At 43.0% G+C, this 26,491-nt stretch overlaps 1 protein-coding gene across 1 annotated transcript in view; it reads right to left on the reverse strand.

Annotated features, from left to right (window-relative positions):
• Positions 1 to 19,095, reverse strand: part of LOC126337068 (MFS-type transporter SLC18B1-like) — a 117,135-nt gene extending 98,040 nt beyond the window's left edge. The window contains exon 1 of the mRNA XM_050001400.1: positions 18,939 to 19,095. The gene's annotated coding sequence lies outside the window, so the exon portion shown is untranslated. The remainder of the gene's footprint in view (positions 1 to 18,938) is intronic.
• Between the last annotated feature and the right edge of the window lie 7,396 nt (positions 19,096 to 26,491).

Genomic DNA, 26,491 nt, shown 5'->3' on the forward strand with positions numbered 1-26,491 from the left:
AAATTCTTGTTAATAAACTGGAAACTACTCTGAGCCATACCTTGAGGACGAAGTCGGGGAACACTACAGAGTAGTCTATAAAACCCCCTACTTAGACCTATCCGTGTAAACAGTAAAAGTGCGGATGGCGATATGAAATTCATTAAATTGAATATCGAAACTATAGTGTGGGGTACAATTCTTCCTGTAAGCAGTCAATTCTAAAAGTAACTTTGACCTCTGTAGATACAAGGGGGATCCCTTACTCCACCCCTGGATTTGGACCTTAATGTCCCTCTGTAGTAACTCAAGGCTCTCCTTCGCACGGTTCCTAAACTGTCTCGCTGTCGGTAGAGGAACAACCTTTGCAGCGGAGATGGATGCTAGCGAGTTTGGGACGGACAGAGCCCCATGTTCTTGGCGCACCGCGGGGTTAATACATCAGATACACAGTGGAGGCTCACCAGCCTCTGCACACAGTCAATTGGACCCTGGCGATAAGCTCCTGTTGACAGCGTTTCGAAATACGAAGGCCTTGCTGACCCATAAACTGGCATCAGTTTCCAAGACGCGGTCGAACCAAAGCCTTATAAAGTTGGGGCAGACGTGCCCTGCCGGCTCCTCAAGACCCATAAAAAAGCTAAACTCTTCTCGAACAGGCCATGAAGGCCCAATGGCACCGACCGGCCGCCATATCCTCAGACCACAGGCGTCACTGGATGCGGATATGGAGGGGTATGTGGTCAGCACACAGTATGTCAGTTTACGAGACCGGAGTAGCTACTACTCAGTTAAGCAGCTTTTGTCAATTTAATTGGCTGTTGTGAAACTAAACTATTTGAGCGTTTGCATACTTAGTATCAGTCCTGTAAAGTTACTTCAGTATGACGGGACAGAACAGACCGTTTCGAAGGAGAAAGTACGCACTGATCTCTTAATTCGTGACATGACAATTTGGGATGCTTCATGTTATTGCAAAAGACCTTTCGTAACGTTATAAATTTTAATTCGTATGCATTAGTCATTTCATACTGATTAGCGTATTTAACACAAAAATAAGAGAAATCAGGAGCACTATAGTCTCCCACATTATCTAAAACAGAACGTTTTTTTCCCAATTTATTGGCTTTCGGGCCGTGCACATTCAGCCACCAGAATAATAAATCAGTTATGACGATACGAACGTGATGACAAATTCTGTAATCAACTATGCAACTGCTTTCTAAAATTTTTATATGTTACTGAAATTAAGAGGTTTGAAGAATGATAGCATGTCGCCTAAGGAAGTTCGAAGCAATGAATAAGAATTAAGTATGAGGGTTCATCACTGGGACAAATTACTACGTAAGAAGTAGAAAGCGAGCACAAAGTGCCTTTCGAGAAATTATACCATTGAGGAGTTTCTCGGCGGCTGTATTTGCTTATGTCCACGGCTCACCAAGTACCAATTAAAGCTGCAACATTTCTGTGTGTAAAAAAAACTGGCTTTCCTTAAAGTTACGAAATATATGCCGCTAACTTTCACGAGGTATTAATTCTCTGAAATATCGAAAGTTTGCTTATCGCTATTTATGATTTGACTACAAGTATATATGCATCTCACTACTCCCGCTCATGTATATTTGACGACAGTGCAGACCATATATATATTCGATTCATACAACAAACGTGGAGAATGTATTTTTATTCCTTCATTATTGTCATACGTGATATTTTACACACACACACACACACACACACACACACACACACACACACACACACACACACACACAGAGAGAGAGAGAGAGAGAGAGAGAGAGAGAGAGAGAGAGAGAGAGAGAGAGAGAGAGAGAGAGACTATCTATAGCCATTTAAACCATAGTCTGTCTTGTTCCACCCCACCCCATTTAGAACGTGTTCATTGTTCATCCACGCAAGGAGTATTTGACTACAACTCTTTCGTAGACTTATGCTGTAAATGTTTTGGTATGTCGAAGTGACTAGCGTCGTTCATATTCTATTCTTTGATTTCTTCAAGGTCCGCGAGGTGGAGGGTCTGCTACGGTTCGTCAGTCAGCAAGGAACCACGTCGTGGGAATGCTGGATACATTGGTCGTAAACGAACGGATTTGCAAAATAAAATTCGTGAGCATTACCATAACAATTGACACCAAGATTTTGGCCAAAGTGAGCAGTTCTTAAACTGAACACATCACTACCGTTTTGTTATCAGCAGAAATGTTAGTAAATGTAGCTTCGACTGGACTAAGGGCATCATTTAATTCTCTTGCACGTTAGTATCTAACAGCGAAAGTAACCAGTAATTAATTGTAATTTAATGTTTTGCTTTTACAATTTACAGCGAATCTTACACCATATATTTATTTTATTACTTGAGAACATCGGATGTGAATTGTTATATGAGATGAGCCGAAGTCTCATCCTATTGGCCCACACGAATCCGGTGTACGTACTCAAAACTGTCAGATACGAAAACTACTTTCATGATTCTCGATAAATCTGTGCAGAAGCAGGATTCTAACTGTTTTTTTACCATCTGAGCCAGCAAATAACGTCATTTACGAGTACGAAACTTCTTAGTCCCGATCTGGAACAGTGTTAGCAAAGTAGGTTTCCATTAACGCTCGACTGCAGTATTTAAGTTTCATTGTGAAGACGGTCCACGAAAACACAGTTTATCCTATAATTCCGCTGCAGTTAAAACATGGGCACTGGGTAAACAACAAAGGCTTATCTTTAATCACGATACACTCTTCGATGACCGGGTCTAAATACAGGGAGGAAGATCCCAATGACATGATGCATTTTAGTAGTTTAACACTCTCATGCAAAAATAGATTGTCTAATAACGTCTATGACAGTCTGAAGGCTCTACTACAATTCACTAACAGTCACCGAGCGAAGTTGGTTGGTTGGTGGTTTGATTTGGGTTCTATATCATGGTTATCGGTGGGACTGATTAAGGCCAACGTAAGCCTGAGTACACTGAGGTGCCAAGTCATTGGACAGCGAGATGCACATGTACAGATGGCGGTAGTACCGCGTACACAAGGTATAAAATGGCAGTGCGTTGGCGGAGCTGTCATTTCTTCTCACGTAACTGTTGTGAAAAGGTTTCCAACTCGATTATGCCCGCACGACGGGAATTAACGGACTTTGCGCGCGGAATGGTAGTCGTAGCTAGACACACGGAACATTCCATTTAGGAAATCGTTTGGGAATTTAGTATTCAGAGATCCACAGTATCAAGAGTGGCGAGAGTACCAAGTGTCAGTCATTACATCTCAACGGATAACACAGTTGGCGACGGCCTTCACTTAATAACCGAGGGCAGCGGCATTTGCATAGAGTTGTCAATGCTAAAAGACAAGCAACACTACATGGGATAAGAGCAGGAATGAGTGTGGGACGTACGACGAACGTATTAGTACAGTGCGGTGAAATTTGCCGTTAATGTGCTATGGTAGCAGACGACAGACGCAAGTGCCTTTGTTAACAGCACGGCATCGCCTCTCCAGCCCACTGGAAAACCGTAGCCTGGTCATATGAGTTCTGATTACTTTGGTAAGTGCTGGTGGTAATGTTAGAGTATAGCGCAGACCTCACGAAGCCATGAACCCAAGTTGTTAACAAAACACTGTAAGATGGTTGTGACTCTACGATGGTGTGAGCTGTGTTGACACTGAATGGATTGGGTCCTCTGGTCCAACAGAACCGATCCTGTTCGGCTACTTTGAGAACATTTGCAGTCATTAATGGACTACATGTTCGCAACGACGATAGAATTTTCATGGACGACAATGCACCATTTCAGCAAGTCGCAGTTTTTCACGATTGGTTTGAAGAACATTCTGGGCAATAGGAATGAATGTTTTAGGCACATGACCTGTACCTCTGATGGAAGGCTATAGAGGTAGGCAGCATGGCTCAGTATTTATTGAGTCCATGTCACGCCGAGTTGCTGCTCTGCGCCGGGGAAAGTGAGATCTGACACGATATTAAGAAGTATCCCATGACAACACAGTTTAATACTATGACGTTTTGAAAAAGCAGTGGAAACAGTCACGTGACATAGTTATAATTTACGGAGGAAGTTTACATTAACTTTTAGGAATTTAGCACGTTTGTGAAATAACGGTTAATGACTGCTGCAGCTAAGCAGCTGTTTTAATTAGTGTGTCTGATGGCCATTTTTTATTATCAGTTTCTATCAGTTATGGTTGTCCTCAGACCGCCATTTACTTCGAGTTTGCATGCATATTTCACGGATTCTGACACATGCGATGCGAATGAGACTTCATTTGTTTCGGCGACTAATTTAAAAAAAGCGTCACAGCTGTACAGAGCCGAGACTATATTCGAAGTGTGTTTCATGTTTAAGAGAGGAACTACTGGCGTGATAAAAAGTAACTAACAGTTTCGATTGGCTGCCCGGTCGTCGAACGAACTGGCACAGTGGCGACGACATTGGGCTCTCTTTCAAGAGGAGCTGTGTTCCAATTCCAGGATGTCTAACAGGTTTTCTATTTTTCCAAGTCACTCTAGACAAGTTCAAAGAGAATACTTTGAAAGTATGCATTGTCGATATCCCAACCTGTCTGCAATTCTAACGTCTGTTTCTGCACTGAGGACATCTACGTTGACGTAAGGTTAAATTCTGAATACTTTTTCAAGCTCTTCAACGTTTATCATCTTAGTCTGTTTCTTTCTAAACTGTCAAACTAATGTCCGACTTTTAAATTCCGCAAGTCTACCGAAATGTTTGATGGTTGTAAATCTAGGAATCCGAGATTCATATTAGGATGACAACCAGCATTTATTCGGGAAAAATTAGCGAAGAAATATTTGATTTTGTGTGTGCCGGTGGTGGCAGCGATGGACAGCGATCGGCAGTAGGCAGCGCCGAACCGGATGACACTCGATACGTGAGCGTGGCGAGCAGATCTGCTCAGCTCAGCGGTCACGATGTAAGCGAGACGTGGTGCGGAATGTGTAAGCTATTTTCAGTTAGTCAAGGTGGCGAACGCTTGCTGTACTTGGCCTTAATTTTGTGTTAACAGCACACAATGCATTATCTAACAGTTTTAGCAGCTACCTCCCTCTCACAATTGTGCCTCCCGAATCTTACAGACTTTTTGAGCACAACTGATGGAACAACATACAGGGGTGGACTAAAACATGGAACAACAAAAATATAATACATTATCGTGCCTAATATGACGTAGGAAAACAAGTGGCATTCAGAACAGCTTCGAGTTGCCTCGGAATAGATAAACACAGATTCTGTATGGTTTTCAAGGGAGCCTTATACCATTCTTACCGCTAAACATTGGGAAGTTCAGTAACGATGGAGGTGGGCAGTTATCAAACCTATCACTCTTCTAAGCAGGCCTCAATTTTGAGACCTGGTGACAATAGTGGCCAAGTGAGATGCGACGTTCAGTGCTCATGCTCACAAAGCTAGTCCTTAACTACGCGAGATGTTTGAACAGGGGCCATGTAGCCTGAACACAGCATCACCATTCGATAAGAAATATTTTACCTGATCAGCCACAATGGTCTGACAGTCCATGCAGCAATGCGTCCTTTTAGAGTAAGCATGGAGTCTGTGAAAGTACGATACGACCGCCCAAATCATCGCAGATGCCCTCGCCATGTTTCACTCTTGGGACGTAAACTGTGCCAGAAGTTGACAACATAGTTAAACACTGGTCATTCAACCAAATGATTCATTGCTCCATAGTCCAGGTTTTATTGTTACAGCACCACGTTTTCCTGTTCCTGGCATTTCCATCATCAGCTCGCCCCTCAATACCCAACGATACGCACAGAGCAGCTGGCGCACGTGTTTAGTGGAGGCAACATTAACTCTCCTGACGCCAGAAAGTCGCCATGTTTTTAGCGGGCGGCGAGGACAATTTTCACAGACACGACTGCCTGGGAAGCTTAACAACCTCCTTTCAGAAATTGGAAATGGTCGGCCTGGAAAGATTAGATGTCTCCTCAAATGAGGGGCTGTGGTCCCATCTAGGTAGACGTTTTTGTCGAAACATGGCCATACTTACCATGAGAATGGAGTCTCCCTAGTCAAAATCTTTATTCAGAAGAGATTTTGAGAGGCTGATTGGCTCCTCAGGATATGCAAATCCGGGTCTTGCTCCCCAGTGGGGGAACCTCGGTGCTGCATCTGGATTGGATATCAGTCTAACAGAGCAGTCAAAACGGAAGATTCAATGAGTAGGGGATATTTCAATCCGTTTGTACAATGTGGAGTCGATTCGCTTTTCCTAATTCGGCTCCCGTACCGAGGCTTGGTGGAAAGTGGGTCTGAATCTTCGCCTCCATCTTCTGGTCCTTCAGTGCTGTCAAGTCTTTCTCTAGTGGGTGACACTTGTGGTCTGTAACTTGTGGACTAAGAACTAGTGGCAGTTTCCAGCTGTACCACCAGTGGAAGTGCATATCGTCTCAGACATATCGTGTGTCACGTGGGTGAACTTATTAGTCCTATGACGGCCGTCTGACGTTCGACACAGCACGCACCTTCTTCCCTGTGAGTGAAGTTGGTTTGGCCACACCAGCTAATGTGTGCACCTCATACTGAAATCTGTCAGGATTTCAGGGCTCTAATAGGGAAGTTTCACACAGTCTAATAATCAGAACGCCTGTCCGCGTAGTTTGCACATTTTCGTGGACGCGTCAGAACATTAAAGCTGCCGCAACGCACCGTTTTCTGCTGCCTCCTGAGTCCGGGTGAAGGGGTAAAGCATTACTGCACCGGCGTAGGGTTGTTAAATGATATTCACGGCTCCCTGTTCTCTGATGAACCATAGTTTGTGGTGTACTTGGTCGTAGTTGATTCCTTTTGAACAGAATTGGCCCTCACAGTGGATCCATGTAAACGAAGTCCGACTGCGTTGTGTAGTTTGTGGTCTACAGTCCAGAGACTGGTTTGATGCCGCTCTCCATGATACTCTAGCCTGTCCCAGCGTCTTCATCTGCGAGTAACTACTGCAACATACTTCCTTCTGAATCTACTTAAGTATTCATCTCTTTGTCTCCCTGTACGATTTTTACCCTCCACATTGCCCTCCAGTACTAAATTGGTGATCCCTTGATTCCTCAGAACGTGTCCTATCAACCGATCCCTTCTTCTAGTCAAATTGTAGCACAAATTCCTCTTCTCCCAAATTCTATTCGGTACCTCCTTATTAGTTACATGATCTAGACATCTGATCTTCAGCATTCTGTGGCACCACATTCCGAAAGCTTCTATGCTCTTCTTGTCTAAACTATTTATCGATCATGTTTCAGTTCCATACATGTCTACACTTCATAGACTTTCAGAAAGGACTTCCTGACAAATCTATGATCGACGTTAAATTTCTCTTAGGCGGCAACTGTGGCCGAGCGGTTCTAGGCGCTTCAGTCCGGAACCGCGCTGCTGCTACGGTCGCAGGTTCGTATCCTGCCTCGGGCATGGACGTCCTTGGGTTAGTTAAGTTTAAGTAGTTCTAAGTCTAGGGGACTGATGACCTCAAATGTCAAGTCCCATAGCGCTTCGAGCCACTTGAACCATTTGAAATTTATCTTCAGAAACGCATTCCTTGCCGTAGCCAGTCTACATTTTACATCCTCTCTACCTCGAACAACATCACTGTGTTGTAAAAGACATTAATTCAAGGGAGATTTTTTATAGCTTCCACTTCAACGAATGCTTTGACAGTCATGTACCATCCGTTTTCGGATTTATGTTTGTCATTTTTGTGTTAAATTGGTCATCTCGTAGTTATAAAAGGCTTATTAAAACTTATTTATGTAAACTTAAATATGCGACTATTCTGATTCATACTCCAACTATTCAGATTTTATTTTATTGTGATGATACATGAGTATATCAGTAATTCAAGGTTCAATCATTAAATCAGTTAATTTGATTCTTAATTTGACTTCTGAAAGCAACCGCATACCTACGTAACGAAAGGGCCATAAGTAAATACACTAATTTCATATACAAAAATTAAGGGTGTAGCTCACAATTTGAAGGTTGTGGAGAAGGTAATACCTTTCTTTATGTGAAGACAAATACATGTGACTTCACTGACATTTATGATTAAAGCAAGCGATGGCTTGCAACAGGATACTGGTCAAATTAGAATTGACACCGCAACGAATTGAGGAGGCTGTATAGGTGACGTTCCTGATCAAATACAGCAGCCCTATGTGCTGGCTTGGCTAGAAACTGCATTTGTGTTCAAGCTTGCATATTTCGCAGTGTTTCCACATTTTTGTCCAACTTCTGTACGCTGCCATTTACTGTTACAGTCGTAACCATGACTACAACTGTCTTCGGGTAAGTCATCTCCACCCGTAAATCCTCTGTTGCTGCAGCCACCTTCACGGCAGTTAAAGGGCTGAACCTGGCCATACTATCGTTTCACACTTCTGATTCAGTCTTCGAGTATCTTATCCCCTTCCCTTTCAGAACTTAAAAATTGGTCACCGAAATTTAAGTGTGCTGTTTCAAACTGGCTACGCTAATGTTTCTTACACAGGGTTTTCGAGGGAACCACAATGTACATGAAATGTGATAACTGCACGTTTACAGGATAACTTTTACTGCGATGAATGTTTAGAAAATACTGTGGAACCAATTTCACTGTGAACTGTTTAAGGCAGAATACACAGAAAGGCAATTTTGGCAATACTAACCAGAAATTACTTTCTAAGTACACTGGAAAAAATGTGCAATAATAGTAAGTTCAAGCGGAAAAAAACGTGCTGAGCACTGTATTAGGAAAAGAGCTTCCAGACACCAATGTGTTTTTCTTTATGTCAAAATTTATAGTTCTGAACGATTGTCGTGAATCGGCAATAACTAAGATGGTGAAAACGTCCAATAAGTCTGATTGCTTTTGCGATGATCTTGTGTTTACATTTTTCTAGTGCATGATGTATCACTGAGAAATAGCTTGACAACTTCCTGAATGGTTGTTGGTAGGGGGTAAGGTGTCTATGGAACGTCGCTTCCGTAGGAAACACAGGGCTAGTCTGCCCTGATTAGTGACAAGGTTGCGACGAAATATGGCCGATATACGCAGGTGCAATGAGACAGTTATGGAAAGAAAGTTTGCCTTCTTTTAAAAAAGAATTGAGAGGGTAGATAGAGAGAACGTGAATTCCCAAATCGCTTAAACTGCATCAATAATGTGTATAAAGGAACTTATATTATGCTTGACGTCCACAATTACACACTGGAACGATTTTAGTAAACTGAAGTGTGATAAAAGGGTGTATTTACTGGTCTACTCTTCAATATTTATGTAGACGACGATATCCGGAAATGAGAAGAAACAGTGCCAGAAGGGACCGACAAAGTATTATATGCTCATGACCGTTCAAATTCTGAAGACGAGCCACGAAAATCAATATCTTCTAAATTAGAAAGGATCATAAATTTAAGGTAACAGTAAATAAAACTAAGACAATGGAATTGCATGGTAAGTACTCAGTACGAAACAAAATTTTAATTTGATATCAGATTTTCGAACAACTTCCGCACTTAAATTACTTGGGGTGTCACATCACTTAACGGAGGTAAAGATGTACATATTAAGCTGCAGAGATCAGATTATAGCTGGCACTGTAAATGAAACTTGCAAAAATGAGAAAATTCCGTAAGAGAATGGTTGTATCTTCTCTGAAATGAAATTTTCGTGAGCAGTCAAAGATTGCACTAAACCGGACAGAATTCCTAAGGAGAACATTAGATAAGAACTGAATATTTTTGCGGTAAATGACAAAACAGAAGAAAAAGAATCAAACTGGAAGGAACATTTAGAACGAATGGAAGAAACATTGATTACGGAGATGGAATTACAATACAAACCCTAAAGAACGAGGAACACTAAACGACCTGTTAACAGATGGGACTGAAGCCAGAACAGGTCGATTTATCTGATCTGTGAAAACAATCTCAATAAAAGCTTAATGCAACGCAAGATTTTTGTCTAACGTAAGAAGATTTAACTGCAAACAAAATTTCCTTTGACAAATATCACTTCTATCAATGTCCTAAAGATGTAGCTGAACGTATATCAAAGTTTTTCAGAACTATTCCTTTATTCAGCCAGTTCAAGAGATTAATTGGAAATATTTGGGATGAATTTCCAGTTCCAGCATTTGCTTCACAATGAAGGGAAACCTCCCGAAAACCTTGTCTCCAAACAAGAAGTGGAAACCTTGTGTATGTGAAACCGAATGGTGTACAGAGTAAAGTCAGTGGCTTGCTCAATGTATACCCTTTTTAGTTTTCAACTTACGAGTATTTAATTACACAACGTAGGAGTTCTGTTATACAACACTTAATATATTTTCCGTTCTGCTGCTACAATCTATTTACTATGCATTGATGAGGTCTGAGCGTAGAATCATTGATAAATATACTTTTATGTAGACGCCTGAAATGACAATTTCAGAGTGTCTGCTGGTCTCATACAGATTTTTTATGTATAGAGACTGACGCGGTGAATGAAAATTTGAACCCATGCCTCCTGCTTACTAGGGAGGTATGTTAGAAACTAAGCCACTTAGGCACAGCGGTTCATGCAAATGGACGGATTACCTTGGCACGCCTCCCTCCTTGATCCAGATTCTCACTGCCACCCCAGTCTGCTTTAAATTCTCCCTTGCACACCAATTGAATTGCCGAGGCACTTTGTCCTCTGGAATAGCACCTTAGCATCGAATTTTAAGTAGACTGGGCGGCAGTGAGAATTCGGATCAAGGAGGGAGGCGCGCCAGGGTAATCCGCCCATTTGCATGAACCGCGGTGCCTATGTGGCTAACATACCTGCCTAGTAAGCAGGAAGCCCAGGTCCGATTCCCACCCATTGTACAAATTTTCACTCGCCGCTTCAGACGACATACAACAAAAATTTTATGTCCACGACCGCCATTACTCCATGCCCACTTTTGTTTCCACTTTGGAATGCTGACGAAGAGAGGTGACAGTGGTCGGTCGGAAGCATACTTGCATGAAGATTCATATTTCTCCAGCAATTTTGTGTCATTGTGACCATTTTACTGCAGTCAGATGACTGTGCCATGATGCGTAAATCTGGAAACTGATGTGTGAATTTTGTACTACCAAACTTTTTCGAAGGCAGCATACACATGTTTTTAAAACTTTTTCGCATATTCACAAAACAGAAGTGAAAAGGCTAGAACAAATGACCCCAACGCACCCACACTAAGCAGCCTACTGGAAACCCACAAGCGAGATATGCCCAGAAGAGGCAAGACAAGGATTAAAAATAGTTTACAGAACGTAACTCAATATAGAGAAAATTAAGCACAACCAATACTAACACAGGAAACAATACATGTATTTGTCAACTGACTTGCCAGGACTGCAGTTTATATTGGACAGACAATATTAGGTACACAGAACGCAAATGAGCACTGAGACATAACAGATGCCATCTTACATTGGCAGAACACTTTATGGATATGGACCACAGACGAACCACAACACCTGCCTACAAACTTTGTATATTTTCAATATAACTATCTACACTGAGTTCTCTATGGACACTGGACAGACTGCAGAAAAAACAAACTCAAAACAGAAAAATCAAACCACAGCATGTGGTAACAAGGCATACATAATTATTTTTTTCAAAATTGTGAATACTTCATTAAAAACTCAACCTAATACGTATAGACATTGGCAATTTCCCTGGTATTTATTAGAGAGAAAAAACTGATGATACTGTAACTTCAGAAAAAGTTGTCTGGATGAAAACAATGTTTGCTCAAGGTGGGTTCCATCCGAAAACAACTATTTGTAAGCAAAACCGGACAGAAGAGAGCTTCAACCTGAAGATGAGGTAAGCAGCGGTAACAGTAGTGCTAGTCCAATAGTCCGACTTTATATATGTGAGCTCTGGTTTTGAGTTGACAACACATCAATACTTTTTCACTCTTTGCCATCCGTAGCACCTGAAAGTGGTCACTGAAGGCCGAAATCTCCAAAATAAAAAGAAAACCTTACAATAAGTCAGTCACCGTCTCCGCGAACATATTGTCTCTTCCAGTATGTCATTCTGAAGGGACAGAAGTCTTCAGAAGTTAAAGTAATTTCGGGAGTGCCCCAGGAAAGTGTTAAAGGACTATTACGTTTCACTATATATGGGGCTTTTCGCGGATGATGCTGTAGTATACAGAGAAGCCGCGACGATAGAAAAAGACTTGCAGAAAATCTACTCCTTGTCTAGGGAGTGCGAGTTGACCCTGTGAATGTAAACTTCCCCGTCGAATACTGCTGATGAAAAGCTCTGGTTTCCATCCGGGAAGTAGTGTTTGAACAGCACAATGTTGGGATGTTTCAGTCTCATCTTTTCACGATGCTTCACCAGAAGAAGAGTATGACAGCCTTCGAAACGTTTTAACACGGCCACCCGGCCGGAAATCCGAGAACTTTCCATCAAACTACTATATGTTTTGTACTACGTACGTGAACGGCTAACTAGCGTCTTTAAATATCAACTGCCAAAACCGAAAGTAAGACCATTGCGTAAATGGAAACCTAGTATATGTAGTTACCTTCTGTTCAGCGATATATTTTGTCGTCCGTGCAGGTTTTTGTGCGAAGAATGGATTGGTCGTCCTTTGGTCTAAGTAGGGCTGTTAGTGGATCACCCTCCCACGTCCACCCCCAAAACCAAATATAATGGCGCTTTCCTTAATTTTTTTTTCTATCTCCAGTCTTTCGTAGGAAGTGTAGCACATGTCTTATGGTTACTTCACTATCCGCTAGAATTTCTGATAAGTGGTTTCCTGGATCCTTTACGTCCAGGTCTTTGGTAGCTGTAGTCTTCAAGGATGTGGTGAACTGTGTTTCTTCAAGCGCTCATGGGAAGTTCTCGTACCAGCAGAAATTTCTGGGTTAATTTAGTATGTTTAGTTCTGACACGGAGTAGAGCAATACCTTCCCTCGAGCTACGTGGCTAAGTCTGTCAGGCCTTTGTGTGTTTGATGGTCCTTTATTAGACAGTGGGCTATCCTACCATTTGCCTTCCCGATTGTTCAGGGTGTAGCGTCGAACGCGTGTCCTTAAGTCAGCACTTAGCATATCTAAGTTCGAATTTATCCGCTTTGCTTCTTTGGCAATCTGCGCACTACCTGGAATGACGTCGTGATCCATGTTTATATTTCCGTAATGTGTTTGACACTGTGTTCCTCTGCAGACTGCTAACGAAGGTACGAGCATATGGAATAGATTCCCAGATTGTGAGTGCTTAGAACCACGTATGTTGTCCTCGACGGCGAGTGTTTAGAGACAAGCGTCTCGCCAGGAATGCACCAGGGAAGTGTGATAGAGTAGTTACTTTCTATGCATATGAATTATCTGGCGGACAGGGTGAGCAGCAATCTGCAGTTGTTTGATGTGTACGGGAAGGTGTCTATGTTGACTGTAGGCAGGTAGAAAATGACAAAATTTCTAGTTGGGGTGATTAATCTCGGCTAGCTCCAAGTGTAGAAAAATTTTAGTTTATGCAGATGAGTAATATTCGGATATAATGATAGTGTCCTGGTTGTCACAGTCACGTCGTCTGAATATCTTTGAGTAACGTTATAAAGCAATATGAAATGGAACGAGCATTTGAGGAATGCGGTAGGGAAGGTGAATAGTAGACTTCGGTTTATTGGGGGGGAGAGTTAAAGTAACTGAGACCGCATGTTGGATGATAGTACGACTTAGTCTTGAGTACTCATCGAAGCCATTCAGAGGCGGGCTACTAGACTTGTTACTGGCAGGTCCGAACAACACGGGAGTGTTACTGAGATGCTTTGGGAACTAATTGGAATTTCAGGAGGGAAGATGTTCTTTTTCGAGGAACACTATAAAATTTAGGGAACTAGCATTTGAAGCTTACTGCAGAAAGTCGGTTGCCGCCAACATACATTTCGCTTAAGGATCACGAACACAACATATTACAAATTACACATCATACAGAGGCATAAAGACACTCTTTCCCCTCGCTTTGAGAGTGGAGCAGGAAAGGAAGTGACTTGGTGGTACAGCGTATCCTCCGTCATGCACTGTACGGTGGCTTGCAAAGTTTGTATGTAGATATAGATCCAGTGTCCACAGAAAGCCGACAAATATTTCTGCACTGTGGAGGGCGCACAGTTGTTAACAGAAGGCAGAGACCAATAGATGTTTCTGATAGCACTTTTCTATTGTTTGCGATGCACTTAAGGAGTCGCATGTGACTGAAGTCTGTCGATGTAACGTCATTAAGTCCATAATGTGGATAAAGGCTTATTTATATTCTTAAAAACCTTTCAACTACCAAGATCTTAAATGTTGAATTTTTTTACAATTAAAACATACCTTCCTTCAGTACTCTCAAAATGAGAATTCAATTAATGAAATTACATTAATTGAATTATCTCATTTTGAGAGAAAACAGATTTCCAAGATTTTTTTTTTTTTTTTAATTTAAGTGATCACTAGTTCCGGGTCACGTGAACCCATCTTCAAATCATTCAGACAGACAAATGGTATATTCCGTAACAGCATGCAGATCATGTTAAAATTGTACATACATGCGCATCAAAGTAAATTTTTTCCATGAACACTGGCAAGACAAACTCTGCTTTTATGTACGAGTGCGTACAATCTTCACATGGTTTGCACGCTGTTACGGAATACCATTTCTGTTTGGAGGATTTAAAAATGGGTTTAGGCAACCCAAAACTAGTTCACTTAAAGAAAAAGCAATCTTGCAACTCTTGTTTTCTGTATCAAACTGGTTAACACATTTGCTCTCCCGTTACCTGTTAACTCAGAATGCTTTAATGGCACCACTGTTTACTTATAACGCGGTAATACATCATAAAACCCACAGAGCTGTGAAGTTGAGACAATTTCACGGACGCTCAAATGCTTGGTTGAGGATGCCGTGGGGAACTGAACAGCGTGTGTAGGTGCAGGCCACGGCAGAGCTCCCGGCTCAGGGCACTCCCTCCCTCCCCTCCCCCTCCACACAGGCGGCTGCGCTGCACTAGAGCTTAAGTAGGGAAACCTTGTCGGGTGCAACGGCCTTGCAAATACTCACCGCTCAATTCCCGATCCCACGCGTTTTTAAAACATGTTACTTTGCTGTAGAGTCTTTTCAGTTTAGGATCTGGATTCCTACCAATCTTAGTTTCATATCTTACTGCTCCGGAAGCGACAGTCTTTGTCAAAGAATAATCGCTTGCCACTTTAAGGTATCAATGCCCGAATGTTCTCCACTCTAATATCTAGTCACTTCTACGTCGACAGGAAGTAAGGCACTCAGATATGAGAAAGTTGCTTTCTTGTATTCCACAGTTTAAGAGGACACCGTGACCACTTATTATAGTGAAGTCGTTATGGGTCGACAGAAGCGTCCGATCCCATGCGTCGGCTTTGACCCGTGACGTAAGGGTGTTGTGTGTGACGTCATGACAGCTCGGAGTTTGGTTTGTGAGTGTGGAGTGTTTGTAGATGTCGTGTTTGTTGTGCTCTCTGGTAGTATGTTCAGGGTTTTCGTTTGTGTGGTGTAATGGGCTCAGTTTGCTTTTGCTCATTATCCATAATTGTTAGAGTGTCGGCTGTGTTTGTAGTGGAATTCGTTTCAGTGAGTTAACGATTTTGTGTGAAGGTAAATTTAGTGTTGTTCGCTGTTCGTCGTGCACTAATTTTAGTAAAATTAATCGGTTGTTTTTGTTCAGGAATGGACATGACGGATAAAATTAAGTGCGCAGGTCAAGGGAAGTGTTCGATCCCAACGTGTGGCTGTGTATTTTGGTATTGGTATCGGGAGATGTTTTTGCGCTATATAGGCCAAGGGAAGTGTGATCCTAATTTATGGGATCGGGAGCTGCTGTTGAGCTATATAGGTCAAGGGAAGTGTTCGACTCCCGATATTGTGTTTAGTGGTATTTGGGGAGTTTTGTGATGTCTGTTTTTTTCGTCTTTTTGTGTGATTTTGTATGGGGTGGGTGTCTAAATTTTTTATATTTTGTTTGCCGCCCCACCGAAAAACACCCCATTTCCCGCGCTTGTCCCGTTAGTGTCATTAGGCTTTTTGTGGAAAGTGTGTGTGTGTTTTTCGATGTATTTTCGTCCTCGATGTGTACGTAACGACTTTATATGCGCCATTATTGGGATCGTGGTTTATGGTAGTTTCCGCCATATTTGTGACGTCATGGGTCAAAGCAGACGGGTGGGATTGGACGCTTCCATATTTCCGAGTCATTATTTCACATCCGACTTTTCAACAATATGTTCAAGGAGTAACACGCAAGAGGTCTACTTTTTGCAGTTACTATTTTGATTTTTTGGCAGCGGGACAAAAATACAACACGAAAAAACTAATGTATAATATTGTTTGAAATTTGAGAAATAAAATAGCATAGATGTGGTGCAGATGAATATGAACGACTGGTTTATGAAAAGGTTAGTCCCATTCCTACAATTTCTGCTAACATGGTAAGCTACATTTATATACGCATACTGAGTAAGAGCTATCATACTGCGCTTCCATGAGGCGCTCCGGTCGTTCTCTTTATTTATGATGGGCACCCCATTAAAGTCAAAGGCAACAATCCGGATAACTGCGAGTAGGATTCGCGTTCTGAGAGCACTGTACAAATTTTATTAGGTATGTAGATATTTCATGTAAAGGTTTCAGTATGTTTGCGAGTTTCAAAGTAATGTATGGCCTAAAAGTCGGTATCTTGAATTCACTGACTTAGAAGACTCAATTTTTTGCACCGCCAAGGGCCATGAATTTCAACCTGACACCTCTACCCATTCCTAAGAAAAAGGAATCTGGACAGACATAAACATATCGTTTAAGGATTCAGTTTTTACAGATTGAGGTACGGAAGCCTAAAAGAAACAGCCGCTTAAGCATGGTAAAACTGCTTTGACAGCTCATAAGCAAAGAGTTTTTATTCCCTATTTCTTTGATGTTTAACACGGATTCACTCCTATGAAAACTTCAATAGGTAACAGATCTACGAGAGCCGAAAACCAACTAGCTCCATGTGCCTTATCCTCCCTCTTCCATCATTTTATATATTAATGACAGAAAGTTAATGTAAAATACCTTCGTAAACACATATGATTCCATTAGCTACTGCAGCAACAGACTTTGGGAAAGAATCACAAAACTATTACTTCCCCAAATGCGTGTACTGAGTGTGTGAGAACGCCCGTTCTACGAATGCAGACGGGTACCTGCAGAGTACCAGAGTAGTTGTGTAGACTGTGCGCGCTTACAAATGGAAGCGTCCGATTCCACCCGCCTGCTTTACTCATGACGTAAGGGCGTCACTGTGTGACGTCATTACGGCGCGGAGTTTATGAGTTCGTTGTATTTGTAGATGTCTTGTGTTTCATGGTTTCCCCTGGTGGTATGTATGTGGTGCTGTGTATATAATTGACAATTTTCGGTGTATTTAAGAAAATGTGGCGGAATCTAAGTAACTATGAAATTTTATGTCTTTAAATTCGCAATATAAAAGTGTTTACTACACAGGGTAAACTACATACTGTTTACCAACACTGATATTACTGTTTCTCACAGCGCATTATCTCCCGCCGTCATTTTTAGTACGCAAAATAAATTACTATTCCAATTTACCGTTTATTTTTGTGGCGCATTCCATGTAGCTCGCTTTACAAGGAGGTTGATTTTCTTGAAGAAAGCTAATGGAGGAAAGCAGGTCTTATAAAATAATTATGACTTCACATAACAGCTCCAGCGGTAAAGGAACGGGTTAGTTCTAAATATATATTGATACATTATCCGTTGGAAGAATCATAGGTAACTATTCAGCTCCTAATGAGCTAATGTTTCTAATGTAGCTTACATTTCCGCATAAACGAATGCGCTATCTTAGATATACTTTTCAATTGTTGGAACTCAAAATAATCAATTCGGGTACGTTTCCGATAGAAAATGGAATATTTGGGATTAAAGCCCGGCCACGATGAAGTCGTTTAAAAGTGAGCGCAAGTTACTATTAAAGAAAGTGGTATGTAAACTCCCATGGCGTTTTCAAGGGAAAAAGTCATTGTTTTTGCCTTAAGAGATTTTCAGAAACCACGGATGTTGCTATTTTAATTTCTATTGCTTGAATGTTCTATTTTATCTAGTACTTTTGAGAAATCTTTTTGTCTGATAGGGACTGTCAACGCCGATCAAAACGTTGCCACTGCACGGTTTCACTTTGTCTTTTAGGTGGAGATTTAACTAGCTTAAAGCACTTCACTTGTATGTACGAGCAGCAGCCCCCCCCCCCCCCCCCCCCCCCCCCCCCCCGCACGTTTCCTAGTTTATGTAAGATGTGTGTACATAATATGCAACAAAACACTCAGATTTACGTAATATGTATCTTCAAATGTATCTTGTGGTCAAATATAGACCTTGGGCTACACTACAGACTAGATTGTTATCACGACCTCTAGTATTCAAATTCGTCGGCTCCACCGACTCGTCAATTGCCACCTTCCTAATGAAGGTGGAATTTGGACGACGGCACAGGTCAGTATTACCACAACCAAGATTTTGAGAGGGAGACAATAACAGAGTCGAAACGTCAGAGTTGCCATCGTAGCACGGAAACGAAATTTACCCACTACCCTAACAATCACGAAAGCATTATGTTTGTTAGTTTAAAGATGTTTAGAAGTTACGGTTCACCTTATTTAAAGTTTGAAAAGTGACCTTTCGCACGGAAATAGACTTAAACATGGATACAGCGCTCGAGATACATGAAACTTACAGCAGCTGCTGAAAGAAAGCAAGCACAGTACACCTGTCAAACACCACACACCGACGAAATATGGAGAAGACGGTGAGCGTGTACAGTTCCCGGAGAGCTAAAAATAGAGCGTGGCGCAGCCGCCGTACCTCGGGTGGTGTGCTGACGGTCCGGTCCTCTCAGGTGTGCTGGGGGCGCTGTAGCATCGCGAGTCTGCTGTCTGTGGCGATGGCGCTGACCGCTCCGCTGCCTCAAGCCTTCCGCCGCGGCGCGCGACTCCAGCAGGCGCAGCCAGCGCGCATGCGCACAGCGCCTTTACGTAACGCTCCAGTCCCGTGACCCTCCAGACCACGTGGGCTCCGCACCTCCGCCGCTCACCTCGGAGTCACGTGAGCACCGGTTCGCCTTAGCCTTTATTGAGAGAAAACGCATTTCTCAGGGGCAATGCTTTCCTAAACAGCCAGTTATTGGCGATGGGACTGCTCAGAGAAAATCTCTAAACAAACGACTTACTGGTGTTAAGCTTATCATTTTGCGAAGGGCCGAAGGGTTACTGAACTGGAGAACGTTCCGAGGTCAACAGGAGCAGTTAACGGTAAAAGGCCCTACACACGCACGCACGGACAAATTGGACATGTCTACGTGTTTTTCAAATGGCACTGAGCACTATGGGACTTATCATCTGAGGTCATCAGTCCCCTAGAACTTAGAACTACTAAACCGAACTAGCCTAAGGACATCACACACATCTGTGCCCGAGGCAGGATTTCAACCTGCGACTGTAGCAGTCGCGCGGTTGCGGACTGAAGCGCCTAGAACAGCACGGCCACCGCGGGCGGTGCTAGGCGGTTTTACCGACCGATCGACCAACTAAAATTCCTTGTCGAGATGTCAAGCGGATAGGACAACCCAACAGCGCCCCCCTTCCCCCGTTTCACTCAAAAACTCAACAAACTGTATCGTGTTTACCGCTGTCTTTCCAATCTCCCGATTAGAGTTCGTCTTTTGTCACTGCGGTCGGGGTTAAATGCTGTTCTAATATACAAGGTGTTACAAAAAGGTACGGCCAAACTTTCTGGAAACATTCCTCACACACAAATAAAGAAAATATGTTATGTGGACATTCGTCCGGAAACGCTTAATTTCCATGTTAGAGCTCATTTTAGTTTCGTCAGTGTGTACTGTACTTCCTCGATTTACCGCCAGTTGGCCCAATTGAAGGAAGGTAATGTTGACTTCGGTGCTTGTGTTGACATGCGACTCATTGCTCTACAGTACTAGCATCAAGCACATCGGTACGTAGCATCAGCAGGTTAGTGTTCATCACGAACGTGGTTTTGCAGTCAGTGCAATGTTTACAAATGCGGAGTTGGCAGATGCCCATTTGATGTACGGATTAGCACGGGGCAATAGCCGTGGCGCGATAAGTTTGTATCGAGACAGATTTCCAGAACGAAGGTGTCCAGACAGGAAGACGTTCGATGCAATTGATCGGCTTCTTAGGGAGCACGGAACATTCCAGCCTATGACTCGCGACTGGGGAAGAGCTAGAACGACGAGGACACCTGCAATGGACGAGGCAATTCTTCGCGCAGTTGACGATAACCCTAATGTCAGCGTCAGAGAAGTTGCTGCTGTACAAGGTAACGTCGACCACGTCACTGTATGGAGAGTGCTACGGGAGAACCAGTTGTTTCCGTACCATGTACAGCATGTGCAAGCACTGTCAGCAGCTGATTGTCCTCCACGGGTGCCCTTCTGCGAATGGTTCATCCAACAATCTGTCAATCCTCATGTCAGTGCAAATGTTCTCTTTACGGATGAGGCTTCATTCCAACGTGATCAAATTGTAAATTTTCACAGTCAACATGTGTGGGCTGACAAGAATCCGCTCGTAATTGTGCAATCACGTCATCAACACAGATTTTCTGTGAAAGTTTGGGCAGGCATCGTTGGTGATGTCTTGATTGAGTCCCATGTTCTTTCACCTACGCTCAATGGAGCACGTTATCATGATTTCATACGGGATACTGTACCTGTGGTGCTTGAACATGTGCCTTTACAAGAACGACACAACGTGTGGTTAATGCACGATGGAGCTCCTGCACATTTCAGTCGAAGTGTTCGTACGCTTCTCAACAACAGATTCGGTGACCGATGGATTGGTAGAGGCGGACCAATTCCATGGCCTCCACGCTCTCCTGACCTCAACCCTCTTGACTTTCATTTATGGGGGCATTTGAAAGCTCTTGTCTACGCAACCCCGGTACCATATGTAGAGAATCTTCGTGCTCGTATTGTGGACGGCTGTGATACAATACGTCATTCTCCAGGGTTGCATCAGCGCATCAGGGATTCCATGCGACGGAGGGTGGATGCATGTATTCTCGCTAAAGGAGGACATTTTGAACATTTCCTGTAACGAAGTGTTTGAAGTCACACTGGTACGTTCTGTTGCTGTGTGTTTCCATTCCATGATTAATGTGATTTGAAGAGAAGTAATAAAATGAGCTCTAACATGGAAAGTAATCGTTTCCGGACACAAGTCCACATAACATATTTTCTTTCTTTGTGTGTGAGGAATTTTTCCTGAAAGTTTGACCGTACCTTTTTGTAACACCCTGTAGATGACAGGGTGCGAGCCGGGCGAAACGTTAAGGCCAGTGCTTTTGGAAAACATGATGGAAATAAATCTTCCACACTGGCTGTTAAAATACTTTTATTAAAAAGTCACGACCGGTTATGCGTCAGTGGAGATGCATCGTCAGGTGATAAGTTTCTTTATATTTTTAAACAGTCATGGCGCGGCAAAGTAAATGCCTCGAGCCAATTCCCATCGTTCGTCGTCAACGTTCAGCCAACAGCGCGTCTACGATCGAACTGACTGGGACCGTGCCGCACCACGCCGCAGCCGGCATAGAAGAGCTCGACGCAATCAAGGTGCATCTCCAGTGATGCGAAACCGGTAGTGACTTTTCAATACAAGTATTTTAACAGCCAACGCAAAAGACTCTCAGTGGTTAAAACACCATTTGCAACTTTGGCTGCAGTTACCGACCTCAAAAATAATGTTTCTGGACAAATTTAAGAACTGCAGATGTCTTGGGATACGTCGTGTAAGGAGTATGGCAATATAGATGCATGAAATGAAGCATTTCTCCGTTTTTTTAAACTAATGCATGATGGTTTCGTGTGGCACTTAGAGGGAATAAAACTCCGTTGACCGTATGTATTTCTGTTTCTCGGTATTACTTCTGATACTTATCTGAAATGAAATACAAAACCCGGAATATCGACATTCAGCACACGTCAATTCGTAAAATATACTTACGTCATTGTGTTAAAGTCCAGTCTATATCCAAGCCCTTTGCTATAAAGAGCAAAGTGTGGGATTTTATTTATTTATTATTATTTGTATGTCTTACAGTCGCTAAGACCTTCATTTCTTTCGTATCTGTTCTTGTATTTATTAGATGGCTTACGCCACCACCAAGCATAATCGTTCTTGTTCGATTTTGAAATGAGTTTCTTAAACTTATACGTCATCTTCTGTGCTACATACAAAAATAAATTAATAACATTTACATGAACGTCTTTTATTTTATTTGTTTACTTTAGAATAATGCATTTGCACAGTCTATCACCTGCAGTTTTTAGGAATAATTTAGTCAATATTTGTGGGGATAAAACAACACTGAATTTGAGGTTCTCCTAACTTCTACCAGTCGCTAGAAATAGTAGAGTAGCTAACAACCTCTCTCATGACACTTTTTTTCGTTAAGAATGGTTTGATGATATTCAGCAACTCCGAAACGCATGATTCCTCCATTCTTAGATGGTTACGAAAATCATCAGATCCCAGCTGTTTAAGTAACAGAACATGGGTGAATTTATTTCCTTGCGTTAGGCACGCCTTTGATCACAGCTTTCTCTCGGGTTTTCTTTTCTTTTCTTTTCGGTCTTGTTGCCTCTACAACACCCAAGACAAACCCTCATTTTTGCTTCTGTGTAAAACCTGACGGGATCTCGTAGGACATAAACACAGTGAGTTTAAGATAAACAAATCACAACAACATGGCGGCGCTTCAATTGGTGAGCGCAGTTGGTCGGCGCGTGTGTGGGCTGCCACGAAACTGGTTGTTCGGTCGGTCGGCTGGTCGGCCGGCCGCTAAACGGAAAGCTATCAGAGAGAGAAGCAATCAAGCACGAGCATTGCACGCGGTTTCGTGATTTGCAGCCGAATGGCGCCGACATCTTGTCATGATAATTGGCTGAAATTCAGAGTAGTCGCGAATCCAGGGGAGAGGAGGCTGGGACGGGGGTCGAGGATGGGGTGGGGGGAATCGTACATGAGAGCCGCGAGTGATACCCGCAACACATTGTAGAAGAAGAGTTTTTAAATTTTTACATAAACCGTTTTCCAAATTGGACAGCTAACTTTTGGAAAATAGCTATACGTGGAGGACTAATAAAAATGTTTAGATTCGCAGACCCATGTTGACCCAACGACGTCGTCAACTGAGATTCCATTGGTGACGGGACCATCGAGATTGGACTCGAATCGCTGGAAACGTGTCGCCCATCTGATGAAACAAGTTTCCTGTTGCACCAAAACGATGGTCATGTGCAAGTACGCCGTCAACCAGGCGGACAGCTGTTCGAAACATGCACCGCACCATGCATGATGGCTGCTGGTGAAGCTACCATGACAGCTTGTTTCTGGCAATCTGGAGCCCTTCATGTTTGATGTTATCCCTGGCGACGATCGCATCTTTCAACATAAAGCCGGAAGCCTTTTTCTGTGTTTTTATGAGTGTGAACTCGAGTCGATGTCTTGGCCACCAAATGGACTCTGATCTCAACCAGCTGAAACATATCTGGTACGGTACTGGGCACTAATTCCAAGCACATAAACAGTTGGCCCGTAATTTACAAATGGTTCAAATGGCTCTGAGCACTATGGGACTCAACTGCTGTGGTCATTAGTCCCCTAGAACTTAGAACTACTTAAACCTAACTAACCTAAGGACATCATACACATCCATGCCCGAGGCAGGATTCGAACCTGCGACCGTAGCAGTTGCACGGTTCCGGACTGCGCGCCTAGAACCGCGAGACCACCGCGGCCGGCACAGATGATGTAGCAGTGTTAGTAGAATCTGACACCAGCCTCCAAAAGGCCATAGAAGACACTAACACGTTATCTGCAAAAAGATATATCACGAAAGTAAATAAGAAGAAAGTCTAAATCATTGTAAATAATAAAGTTTCAATAGTAGTAAACCTATGTCTGTGTGGAAAGAATCCGAATGAAGTCACCAGCTTTAAACTGCCTGAGTAGCAGAACATCAGTGGATGGCAGATCATTCCGGGAGACTGAATGCCGAATTGTGTAAGTTAAAACTGAATTTAACAATAAGAAGAACCTACTAACATCGAAATATGTTAGTTTACGCACTAGAAAACAGTATGTTAAATCTAATGTTTGGAGCGTTGCCATATATGACTCGGAGGCGTGGACAGTAGTGGAGCCAGAACGGAAAAGAGTATAGGTTCTTAATGCATGGTCCTAAGGATTTCACAGACGGAAAAAAATGACCAATGAAAAAGTCTCAACAACACATAAGAAAAAAGATCGTTGAGGAGCATTATCAAGGGGGGGGGGGGGGTGCGGGGAGGGGGCAGGAGGACGATGGCTTGCAAACATACACTGAGGTGACAAAGTAATGGAAAAGTGAAAAGCACATACACAGGTATAGGTATAGGTACAGGTATAAAAGGACGGTGCACTGGAGGAGCTGTCATTTGTACTTAGGAGATTCACGTGAAAAGGTTTCCGACGTGATTATGGCCGCACGACGGGAATTTACAGATTTTGAACGTGGAATCGTAATTGGAGCTAGACGCATGGGACATTCCATTTCAGAATTCGGTAGGAAATTCAATAATCCGAGATATATTTTATCATTAGTGTGCCGAGAATGCCGGCCGTTGTGGCTGAGCGGTTCAAGGCGTCTCAGTCTGGAAGCGCGCGACCGCTACGGTCGCAGGTTCGAATCGTGCCTCGGGCATGGATTAATGTGATGTCCTTAGGTTAGTTAGGTTTAAGTATTTCTAAGTTCTAGGGGACTGATGACCTCAGATGGTAAGTCCCTTAGTGCTCAGAGCCATTTGAACCATTTTCTGCCGAGAATACCAAATTTCAGGCACTGCATCTCACTAAGAAAAGCACACCGCTGCATGGAGTTGTCAGTACTAACAGATAAGCAACACTGCGTGAAATAACCGCAGGAATCAATATGGGATGTAAGACGAACGTGTCTGTTAGGACAGTGCGGCGAAATCTGGCGTTAATGGGCAATGGCAGTAGAAGACCGCCCCGAGTGCCTTTGCTAACGGTAGGGCATCGCAAGCAGGGCTTCTTCTGGGCTCGTGATCATGTCAGTTGGACCCCAGGCGACTGGAAAACCGTGGCCTGGTCAGATGAGCCCCGATTTCAGTTGGTAAGAGATGACGGTAGGGTTCGAGCATGGCGCAGACCCCAGGAAGCTGTAGCAGGGTTCGAGTGTGGCGCACGCTCTACGGAACTGTGGCCCCAAATTGTCAACAAAGTACTGTGCACGTTAGTGGTGGTCCCACAATGGTGTGGGCTGCGTTTACATGGAATAGACTGGGTCCTTTGGTCCAACTGAACCGATCATTAACTGAAAATGGTTATATCAGCTACTTGTTCCCAAACAATTGTGGAATTTTTATGATTACAACGTGGCTTTTCCCTGGGGCACAATTGTTGGCGATTCTGGACAGTTCGAGAAAAAGATATGGCCACCCAGATCGCCCGACATTAATACCATGTAACGTTTATGGGACATAATCGAGAGGTCAGTTCGTGCACAAAATCCTGTACCGGCAACACTTTCGCAATTATGGACGGCTCTAGAGGCAGCATGCTGAGTATTTCTGCAGGGGACTTCCAACAACTTGTTGAGTCCCTGCCACGTCTAGATGCTGCTCTACGCTGGGGAAAAGGAGATCCGACACGATACTAGGAGACATTTCACGACATACTTCATAGTATACAGACATGGTCCGTTTATTGTGAAATTAACAGAAGGAAAACTGCCTGGGAAGGGTGCACGGGGAAGACCAAGACTTGAGTACAAACAAGTTCTGAAATTGACAACATATTCAGAACTGAAGACACTTGCAAAATATGGGGGAAAAGGAGAACTGCAATTGCTGCTGACCAATCTACGTGTTGAGAACTAAAGAAGAAGAAGAAAGCTAAGAATCTCGAAAATGGCAAGGAATTCAAGAAACTGCTGGCAACGGTTAACAGAGGTTATTTTCCATTTGCTTACGCGAGCACTGTCCACCTGCGTGGTCTTGCAGCCAGACCGGTAACATTCCAGCCCAGTACAGGCACACGTTTACAGGCCAGATCTACCTGGTATCAAGTGAAACTGCAAATCAGACACGGTTCATGAGAGGGCAGATACAACTGGCAACCCGTACGAACCTGAGTAAATCAAGATAGAAAGGGAAACACCTCCACGAAAAAGATTGGCTGACTTTCCGGACGTGAGCACAAACGACTGGGGAAATAGAATTTCCCTCATTTATACATTCGCATAGCCAAAGTCTGCATGCCTGGATTCATTATCGTAGTGCTTAGTGAAATACTGATCACGGCGAGTGCTTA

Source organism: Schistocerca gregaria, chromosome 2 (assembly GCF_023897955.1).
Source record: "Schistocerca gregaria isolate iqSchGreg1 chromosome 2, iqSchGreg1.2, whole genome shotgun sequence".
NCBI lineage: Eukaryota > Metazoa > Arthropoda > Insecta > Orthoptera > Acrididae > Schistocerca > Schistocerca gregaria.